The sequence below is a fragment of the Macaca thibetana genome, chromosome 10 (assembly GCF_024542745.1).
Source record: "Macaca thibetana thibetana isolate TM-01 chromosome 10, ASM2454274v1, whole genome shotgun sequence".
Taxonomy (NCBI): Eukaryota; Metazoa; Chordata; class Mammalia; order Primates; family Cercopithecidae; genus Macaca; species Macaca thibetana.
The window spans coordinates 96,439,103-96,448,788 of NC_065587.1; the positions used below are offsets into that span (position 1 = coordinate 96,439,103).

At 40.4% G+C, this 9,686-nt stretch overlaps 1 long non-coding RNA gene across 1 annotated transcript; it reads left to right on the top strand.

Annotated features, from left to right (window-relative positions):
- The first annotated feature begins 7,589 nt into the window (after positions 1–7,589).
- LOC126929288 (uncharacterized) lies at positions 7,590–9,221 on the top strand. The gene is made up of 2 exons (XR_007717133.1): positions 7,590–7,622; positions 8,417–9,221. It is a non-coding gene; the product is annotated as an uncharacterized LOC126929288 (long non-coding RNA).
- The last annotated feature ends 465 nt before the right edge of the window (positions 9,222–9,686 follow it).

Genomic DNA, 9,686 nt, shown 5'->3' on the forward strand with positions numbered 1-9,686 from the left:
GTGTCTCCACATCACCAGATCCCCCACAAACATAACCAGAACCCGCTCTGATTTTGGCAACTACAGTGTACTCATGGAACCCTGGGGAGCTGCAAGATCACTGGAGGTTTAGCCCTTGGTGTGGGCAGTCCCTAGTGGGGAGCATGACCCAACAAACACCTCCTGGGACAAAGAAAACATGAATGTGGTGCTAATCCCTGAAGGGTCAGCATCCGTGGCCAGGAATGGAAGTGAATTAGGGGTCATGTACTGCTCTCCCTGTCCACTGTTGCAGGTGCGACAGACTTTGCCTGCTGAGGGATGGCACAGGTACGCTTGGAGACAGAATTTCCAGCATGTTTTGTGGTGCTGCACTCAGGCCATTTCGGTGGTAGCTGCCAGAAGGAAATTTGTATGGATCTCAATTGCACTGTAGCAGGGAGCCAAAGGTCAGTGTCTGCATGAACCAAAGGTTATGATCCCTGTGTCAGGGTGTGAAAGGAAAATGGACCACATCCCTGCCTTCCTAGGAAGATATGTTGATACAGTCCCCCTAATGCTCCCCCTGAGACCTCAGCATGTCCCCACATGAACTTTCCTCCAACCCCCATCAGGGCTGGTGCCTTCGCTCATGATTGGGCTGCCCATGGGAGAACCATACCATACTCTTAAGTGCAATTTACTGGACTGTAGACTCACTACAAGACCAAATAGGAAAAAAAAAAAAAAAAAAAAACCTGCTGGCAAAAGAACACAGTGGTAGTGTTTGAGATAAGTTCACTGAAACCTCCATACACATACCCCAAACCCTGCAGAATAGAGTGTGTAGGCTCATAATCCAATATTCCACTTCAACAAGCAGCGTGCAAGAAAGCCGCCACAAAGTAGCTATCCATACTATGGAATCCATACAGAGCCTTGGCCCCTGAAAACACCCAGAAATAAAGTCAAATAATTCTACACAACATACACCACAGTAATATTATGAAGGGAAAAACAGAATACAAATTTTAAATTTCCTCTAAATGATACCAAAACACAAAATAAAGGGTGACAGCCACTTCATATTAGAAGGAATTAGTGCAAGAACTCCAGCAGCAGCCATACAAAAATATACAGTGTTTGACACCTTCAAATAATTTCACTAAGTCTCTACAAATGAATCCTAACCAAAATGAAAATTCTGAAATGATAAATAGTTTAAAATACAATAAGGAAGTTCTATGAAATCCAAGAGAGAGTTGAAGAATGACACAAAGAAGCCAGAAAACCAATTCAGGATTATAAGAGATGAGATAATCCTCTTTTAAAAATCCAGAAATTATGAAAAAAAAAAATACTAAATGAATTTCAAAATAGAGTTGAGATTTTTAATAATATTCTAGAATAAGTATAAGAAACAATTTCAGATATTGAACATTGGTCTTAAAATTTAGCCTAGTCAGACAAAATGAAGAAAATATAATTTTTTAAAATGAACAAATCCTCCAAGAAATATGGGATTATGCAAAACAAACAAATGTGTGACATATAGACATTCCTGTGAGAGAAGAAGAAAATGTAAGACAATTGAAAAACATATTTGAGGAATTAATTCAAGAAAGTTTCCCTGATCTTCTTAGAGAGATAGACTTCCAGAAATAGGAAACTCAGAGAACACCTGGCAGATACTATACAAGACAAACATCATCAAGCTATATAGTCATCAGATTATCCAAAATCAACACTAAACAAAAAATCTTAAAACCTTCTAGAGAGAAATGTAAAATCACCTATAAAGGAAATCTCATCAGACTTACAGTGGACTCAGCAGAAACTTTACAAACCAGAAGAGACTGGGGGCTTATTTTTAGCTTTCTTGAAGAAAAAAAAAAATGACAACCAAGAATTTTATATCATGCTGAATTAAGTTTCATAAATGAAGGAGAAATAAACTCATTACCAGACAAAAACAAATGCTAAGTGAATATGTCACTATTAAGTTGGTCTTACAGAATATGCGCAAAGAAGTTCTAAGCATGGAACCAAAATACCTGACATGATAAAAATACACATAAGTATTATACAAAGTTCATAGACCCTCTAAGGCAATTACACAATTGAGATTACAGCCACTAACTAACAACACTATGACAAGAATAAAAACTCACATTCAATATTAACCTTGAATATAAATAACCTAAATATTCCACTTAAAATATATAAATTGGCAAATTGTATAAAAAGCAAGATTCAGCCATGTGCTTTCTACAAGAGACCAATTTAATGTGTAAAAACACCCATAAACTCAAAGTAAACGGGTAAAAAAAGAAATATCATGCAAATGGAAAATGTAAAAGAACAGGAATTGCTATTATTATATGATATACAACAGACTTTAATTCAACAACAGTGAAAAAAAGAATACAAAGAAGGGCATGATATAATAATAAAGATTTTAATTCAACAAGATTTATCTAACTCGAATGTATATACACCCAACCTCAGAGTATCCAGTTTTAGGAAACAAACACTACTAGACCTAAGGAAACAGACGGGTGGCCATACAATAATAGTGAGGGATTTCATCATCCCACTGACAGCACTAGACATATCATCAAGGCAGAAACAAATAAACTATGGGCATAAACTGCACTCTTGACTAAATAGATCTAATACACATCTACAGAAAATGCCAACCAACAAACACAGAATATACATTTTTTCATCTGCATATGAAACAATCTCCAAAACTGACCATATGCTTGGCCCCCAAGGAAGTTTCAATACATTAAAAAAATCAAATTTATATCAAGTATCTTCTGGGACCAAAAGGTCATAAAGTAAAAAACCAAATCAAAGGTGAGCTCTTAAAACACACTAGTATGCAAAAACTAAACCACTTGCTCTTGAACGACTTTTGAGTAAAAAACAAAATTAAGACAGAATATGTTTTTTAAATGGAAACAAATAAAAACACAGCCATAGCATACCAAAAACACTGGGATACACCACGAGCAGTTTTAAGAGGAGAATTTATGGCATTACATGCCTACATTCAAAAGACAGATTTTAAATTGACAACCTAACCTTGCACCCCAAGGAACCAGAAAAACAAGAACAAACCAAAACCAAAGCTACCAAAGGAAAATAAATAACAAAAATCAAAGCAAAACTAAATAAAATTGGGACTAAAAAATCATACAAAGGATCAACGAAATTAAAAGTTGCTTCTTTGAAAGAGTAAAAGTGATTAATAGACTGCTAGCTACATTAACAAAGAAAGAGAGAGAGAGAAGATTGAAATAAGCACAACCAGAAATAATAAAGCTGACATTGCAATTAATACTACAGAAATACAAAAAATCCTCAGAGACTGTTATGAACACCTCTATGCACACAATCTATACAACCTAGAGGAAATGCATCAACTCCTGGAAACATACAACCTTCCAAGGTTGAATCAAGAAGAAACAGAAATCCTGAACAGACCAACAATGAGTAATAAAATTTAATCAGCAATATAAAATATATAGTAACAAAAATAAGCCCAGAACAGATAGATTCACAGCTGAATTTTATCAGATGTACAAGGAACAGCTGGCACCAATCTTCCAAAGGCTATTCAAAAAAAATTGAGACGAGATTCCTCCCTAACTAATTCTATAAAACCAGTATTATCCTGATACCAAAGCCAAACAAAGACCCAAGAAAAAATAAACCTACAGGTAAATAGGCACAGGCAGGCACCACCATGCCCAGCCCCCATGATGACTTTACTTTTCTTCTTGAACCTGGTGAATTTCTGTATTAACATTTCTGATTTGAACCCTTCTGATATTTCTGAGATAAACTTTATGTGACCTTGGTATTCTGTTGGATTTTGGTTAGCTGATACTTCAAGATTTTTATAAAACTGGGTTGCAATTTACTTGTGTTCCCATTTCTAGCTGTCTCAGAGCTTCATCAAATGGGCGGGAACACTTTCCCTTAACTTCTCCTTTTCTGGAACAACAGACATATCCTGTCCTGTGGATATGGTTCCCCACAGGTCTGGGATATGGGTGCTGTGAATACTGCTGTGCTGGGGCTTTGGGAAGTGTGTTTGCATGCGTGTGCGTTGGGATACAGGTGTGATTACTACTTTAATTTCTTTTCTTTTTTTTTTTTTTGAGACGAAGTCTCACTCTGTTGCCCAGGCTGGAGTGCAATGGCGCGATCTCAACTCACTGCAGTCTCCACCTCCTGGGTTCAAGCAACTCTCCTGCCTCAGCCTCCAGAGTTGCTGGGATTACAGGCACCCACAACCATGCCCGAAATTTTGTATTTTTAGTAAAGATGGAGTTTAACCATTTGGCCAGGCTTGTCTTGAACTCCCAGTTACCAATTTCGTATGTGTCCTTTTGAAGGCTTTCTAAGTATGACCAATGTAGTAAAGTGAGTCACCTACCACTCTTTTTTTTTTTTCCGGATGGGGTTTCACCTTGTTGCCCAGGCTACTCTTGAACTCTTGGGCTCCAGCAATCTACCCCCTTCAGCTTCCCAAAGTTCTGGAATTATAGGCATGAGCCACCATACCCAGCCCCACCACTCATTCTTGACCTATTCTCCTTTGCCTTTCTCTGTTGCAGAGTCCTGGAAGTTAAATGCTCTATTTCCTAGCCTCCCTTGCAGCTAGGAACAGTCATGTGACTCCATTTTGGCCAATGAGATACAAGAAACACTTGCTGAGCGGTACAATCAGAAAGTATTTGCTTTTCCAATAACATGTAGGACCAATCACCTTTTTGCACTTCCCCTTTCTTCTTAATTTGAACATTGCATTGCCATCATGTTTGGAGATGAGTCAGCCATCTTGCAAATAGGAGGCAACAAGACTGAGGGAAATGCCATCCTGCTTCAGAGAGCAGAATGGAAAGAGAAGCCTAAGATGGCAATGGCACAGTTGGGCAGCTGAGTCAGGACTGGGGCCACTGCCTCTGGGTCTCAAGGGAGAAAAACCCCTGTTTGTTGGCCTCATGTTAGGTTGGATTTTTTTTACTTAAAGCCAAAACATTTCTGACATACAAAACCAGACACACAAGTGCATGCCACACATACATCACAAGTGATCACATACTGTCCCATTAGCACCTTGATTTTTCCACTGAACCATCAATCTTGTGGATCATCCTTTATCAGTGCCTGGCAAATTGTCTTGTTCTTGTTTTCTTGGGTTTTGTTTTTGCTTTGTTTTGTTTTGTTTTGTTTTAAAGACAAGGTCTCACTCTGTTGCCCAAGCTGGAGTGCATTGGCACAATCATAGCTCACTACCGCCTGGATCTTCTGGGCTTAGCAATCCTCCAGCCTCAGCCCCCCAAGTAGCTGGTACTAAAGGCATGTGCCACCATGCCTGGCTAATTTTCACATGTTCTCTTAGAGACTGGGTCTTGCTTTGTTGCCCAGGCTGGTCTTGAACTCCTGGACTCGAGAGGTCCCCCTGCCTAGGCCTCCCAAACTGCTGACACTACAGGCATGACTCACTCCACCAGCCTTGTTTTTGTTAATGGCAGTATACCCCCACTCTGGGTGTGTAATATGATTTATTTAACCAGCCTCATCGACCTTTTGAGTTGTTTCCAAACTTTTGCTATTAAGGTAGAAAACAGAACTCAACTCTGGAGGTAGGACTCAGACACTGGACCAAATTGAGGACTAGCTAAAACAGGTCCAGGGCAGAGGCACCTCCCCATAAGACACACCCACCAGTGTGCCATGTCAGTTTACCATTACCATGGCAACACCTAGAAGTTATGGCATCTTTCCATGGCAATGACCTGGTAACCCAGAAGTTACCACCCTCATCCTAGAAATGTCTGCATAAACTACCCCTTAATTTGCATGTAATTAAAAGTGGGTATAAATCTGAGTGCAGAGCTGCCTCTGAGCACTGCTCTGGGTGTACTACCTATGGGTGGCCCTGCTCCACAAGGGACAGTGGCTCTGCTGCTGCCATGCATGGCTGCTCCGCTGTGCATAGCAGCTTGCCTCTGAATTCTTCCCTAGGTGAAACCAGGATCCCTCCTGGGCTAAGCCCCAATTTGGGGGCTTGCCTGCCCTGCACCACTGTTACAGACAATGCTACAGTGAATAACCTTGCACGAACCTCATTTCATACACATGAGAACATATCCATAGGATAAATTCCCAGCAGTGAAGATTGTTGTCTTATGATGCTCAGCCACTGGGTCTGAGAACAGGATATGCCTTTCATTCACTCAAGTCTCCTTTCATGTCCCTCAGTGGATTTAAAGTGTTATTCCTTTTGATTGTACATGTTTCTTTTTAGGTTTATTCCTAGGTTTTAATTTTTTTTGGTGCTGTGGTAAATGGGATATTTTTTCTCATCAATATTCCTGCTAGCAAGTCATTTTTTATATAGATGAAGGCTAATTATCATGTTACTTTAGTCCCAGTCACAAAACTTTTTTTTTTTTTTTTCCAGAGGGAGTCTTGCTCTGTCGTCCAAGCTGGAGTGCAGTGGCCAATCTCGGCTCACTGCAAGCTCTGTCTCCCGGGTTCATGCCATTCTCCTGCCTCAGCCTCCCCAGTAGCTGGGACTACAGGCACCCACCACCACGCCCGGCTAATTTTTTTGTATTTTTATTAGAGACGGGGTTTCACTGTGTTAGCCAGGATGGTCTCAATCTCCTGACCTCATGATCCGCCTGCCTCGGCCTCCCAAAGTGCTGGGATTACAGGCATGAGCCACCGTACCTGGCCTCTGGCCACAAAACTTAAATATTGTTTGTAATAGAAATTAAATTGATCTTGGATTTTCCAGGGACTTGATCATGTCATCTGCAAAAAGTGATATTCTATTTCCTCCTTTGCATTTTTTAAACTTAATTTCTTTCTCTCTTCTAATTGCAAAAAAATTAAATAATGGGCCAAATGTACAAGGCAATTATGTACAGGAATTGGACAACTGGCAAGACTGTGATAACCTGAGAGAAGGGAAATACCTGAAGTGAGTCCAAGTTTGCCCTGTCTTTTTACTTTGGGTTTTCCTACCAAGATATGACAGGTAAAGCCACAGCAGAGATCATCAGTCAGAGATCACTGGCTGGGAAAGCAGAGATCAGCGTTTGGGCGCTGAGGTGGCTACAACTGGTAGAGCAGGGCACTGAAGGGGAGCGTGCTATGTAGAATGAGGGTTCAGAGGCTGCATGTGGGTCCCTCGGATCCCTGGGTGAGTCCAGGCTGTACATGTGCAAGGTGATCCTTCACAAGGCCTAGCAGTAAGCTGCTGTTGTGGGGCTGAGAGCTGACAAACAAGCCCAGCAGTGTGCAGTGCAAGGTGACATTGCAGTTCTTGCCCAGCTAGGGTGGAGAAACCTCACTGAGCCCCTCAGGCAATCAGTTGAGAAATCAGAAAGGCTGTGGCTTAAGAATAAGAATCACAGTCCAGAATAAGGGCCAAAGCATAGCACTAAGAACAAAACCCAAACAGATTCACCCTTACAAAGCATAAAACCAAGCCTGGAGTGACATCAGCGAAATGATGGAATTGGAGGCTGTGGACTCTCCTTTTAAAAACCATGAAGACATCAACTCAACAACAATTCATGAAAATTCCCTTTGCAAGAAATCCAGAAACTAGTTGAGAGTCTCCTGCATTCCAGGTGAGCATGAATCTACTCACATTGAAACCAGTAGGGAATTTAAGACACCCTCTTGGCATGATCCCTACACCCAGCACAGTGCCGTATGACTGCGAGGAAATCCCCTAGCTCCCAACTTACCATGGAGTGAGAGAGAAATGAGCTGTGTATTCAATACCTCAACTTTTCTGAGGGCTACCCAGGGGGCTGACTTCTGTCTAGCCTGTCTCAGAATGTGGAAGGGACCTGAAATAACCCCAGTGCCTCAGGGCCATGAGAAGAGACATGGTGGCATGATCTAGAGTGCAACTTGTCACCACAGCCCAACTCAACACAGACTGAATAGGAAAAAAAAACATAGCACACCTTAAATTCAAGCTTCTCCCTAGGGAAGAAAACAGTTGAACAGAACACCCAACAATCCAATTTTCTGGAGTCTACCTGAAGAACTTCTTTCAGTCACTTGTCTAAAGTGCTGACAGGACTTGGCATACTCTAGACACCTGAGGGCTGAAGAAAACAAAGAAGGTGGGTTGGATCAGCAGGAAGTTTAGAGAGGCCCCCAGAATCTTTGGCTTGGCTGATTGGTGAGCGTCTTCTCCTATACCTGGCCAGTTCATGAAAACTTGACAGAGGCCTGCTTTGTTTAATGTTCAGACACCAACACAGAAAGGCAAGGAAAATGAAGAAACAGGGAACAATGTTTCAAACAAAGGAATAAGATAAATCTCTGGAAACTGACTCTAGTGATAGGGAGTTATATGATTTATTGGACAGAGAATTTTAAATAACTGTCATAAAATTGCTCACTGAAGACAGGAAAACAATGTATAAACAATGGGAGAATTTCAACAGAGAGACAGAAAATACTAAAAAGTACCAAACAGAAATCATGGAACTGAAGAATATGATAACTGTACTGAAAAATTCACAAGAGGAGCTGAACAGCAGACTGGATCCATCGGAAAAAAGGATCAGTGAACTCAAAGAAAGGTCACTGGAAATTAATCATAGGAGCAAACAGCAAAAAGAAAAAAAGAGTAAAGAAAGTAGAAGGGACTTATGGGACACCATCAAGCAGACCAATAGATGCATTAAGGGAGTCCCAGAAAGATAAGGGAAAGAACCATTATATTCAAAGAAATAATGGTTGAAAACTCCTCAGATCTGGGGAAGAAAATGGACATCCAGATTCAAGAAGGCCAAAATGTTCCAAATAAGATGAACTCAAAGAAATTTATAGCAAGGCTACATTAAAATCAAGTTGCCAGAGACAAACAGAGAATTAGAAAGCAGCAGGGAAAAGTGACTTATCACATTTAAGAGAATCTCCATAAGAAATAAACTAATTTTTCAGAAATCTTGCAAACCAAAGGGAATGGGATGACATACACAAAGTGCTAACATTTTAAAAACTACCAAGCAAGAATATTGTACCTGGGGAAAAATTCTTTCAAAAATGAAGCTGAGAGACATACTTTCCAGACAAACAAAAGCTGACACTGTTCTTCACTATTAACTTGCCTTATAAGAAATAATGAAGGGAGTTATTTCACTGGAAATGAAAGGACAATAAACAGCAACATGATAACATAAGAAAACATAAAACTGTTTTTATTTGTTTTTTTTTTTTTTTTTTTTTTTTGAGATGGAGTTTCGCTCTTGTTGCCCACGCTAGAGTACAATGACACCATCTCAGCTCACTACAACCTCCGCCTCCCAGGTTCAAGCAATTCTCCTGCCTCAGCTTCCCAAGTAGCTGGGATTACAGGCACGCACCACCACACCCAGCTAATTTTTGTATTTTTAGTAGAGACAGAGTTTCACCACGTTGGCCAGGCTGGTCTCGAACTTCTGACCTCAGGTAATCTGCCCTTCTCGGGCTCCCAAAGTGCTGGGATTACAGACGTGAGCCACTGTGCCCAGCCACATAAAACTCTTTGACAAGGGTAAATATATAGACAAATACAGAATACTGTATTACTGTCATGGTGGTGGGTAAATCACTTTAGTTCTAACATAAAAGTTAAATTACAGAATTATTGAAGATAACTACAACTAAAAATATTTTAATGGGTGCACAAT